The 1,232-nt window shown below is 41.2% G+C and overlaps 1 long non-coding RNA gene across 1 annotated transcript in view; it reads left to right on the plus strand.

Annotated features, from left to right (window-relative positions):
* The window catches only part of LOC119343106, a 2,490-nt gene extending 1,508 nt beyond the window's left edge, over positions 1-982 (plus strand). The window contains exons 4-5 of the long non-coding RNA XR_005165896.1: positions 644-802; positions 905-982. This is a non-coding gene — a long non-coding RNA (uncharacterized LOC119343106). The remainder of the gene's footprint in view (positions 1-643; positions 803-904) is intronic.
* Positions 983-1,232: the final 250 nt, after the last annotated feature.

Below are 1,232 nucleotides of genomic sequence, written 5' to 3' on the forward strand. Positions count from 1 at the left end.
TAGAGTTTTATGTCTTATTTATATATAAGATTTATTTCTTCTCCTATGACATGCAGTTCTACAGTTGCGTTTCCATATGCATCTACGCCCCACCAGTATACTTGGTCTTTCAGTTATGCCATCCAGTTTCCTCCCTTTTTGCTTGGTTATGGCCGTGGTTAGCTTAGGAAGAGAGAGCGGCACAAATGAACTGCATTGATAAGTTCACATGTAGCAAAATCTGGATTGAAGTGATCCTCCAATTTCAAGAATAGCATACTGAATATGGATCTATTAAATAATACTGAATGTCATGATGGCCTTCCTAGGAGATGTAGTTCTGAATATCCTACTGCTCTATGGATCTATTATTGCAAGAACTGTATAACGATATGAAGCGAGCTGCTTCATACCATCATTTAGCGTTTGTGTATTCTATCTGATTAGCTTTCCTTAGTGCCGTCTGATGAGAGGCATTCTTGTTGCCCTGTACACATCTTGTGCTCCTATGATGGGGCAGATGATGTTATTTAATTAATTATTGGAATAAAATGATAATCCATTGGGCTCCCTTCCTTCCTTGTGTCTTTTTTTGCATGTATAGTACTTCACTGCTTCCTGCATGTGATTCCATTTGATTTCACTTTGATTTTGTTTTCTGCAGATCGTTTCTTGGTGGCTGCTAATGAATCATGTAAGGATGGTGCAGAATTCATCAGAGGAAAAAGACCGAACTACGGAGTTTCCCCATTGTTAGAGCTCTTGGTGCCCGGACAAGCCCTCTATCTCGATTCTCCCTTCGCAGCTCAGCTCCACCGACCAGGTCAGTCCTCATTAATGGACGGTTACATGGTTTGTTTTCCTTTTGAACTCTAAATGTGTGCCCGCCTTTGAGTAATTCCTTGGATCCACGTGTTCTGTTCAGAAGGCGATGGCTGACGAAGAGCTCGATGTCCATGGCTCGTCAGGTTCCGCTGGCTCCACTAACAACCGTCTACGGGCGCTTTGCACAGGTCAGGTGAAACCCATCATGTCCCCTCTTTGATTTTACTGGACGGTTGCAAAAATATGATGAGTGTGTGACACGGGAATTTTTATAATCAAAAGAAGTACTCATAGATGTAAACATTGCTAACTCTGCAAAGAAACACACATCTGATCTAGGGATTATTGATGCTCGCAGATAGTAGTAAAGAAATAGTGATATTTAGATCCAGGCAGTGTGATGATTTTAACTCTATTTCTTTGACGTG

Source organism: Triticum dicoccoides, unplaced genomic scaffold (genome assembly GCF_002162155.2).
Source record: "Triticum dicoccoides isolate Atlit2015 ecotype Zavitan unplaced genomic scaffold, WEW_v2.0 scaffold11592, whole genome shotgun sequence".
NCBI classification, from domain to species: Eukaryota; Viridiplantae; Streptophyta; class Magnoliopsida; order Poales; family Poaceae; genus Triticum; species Triticum dicoccoides.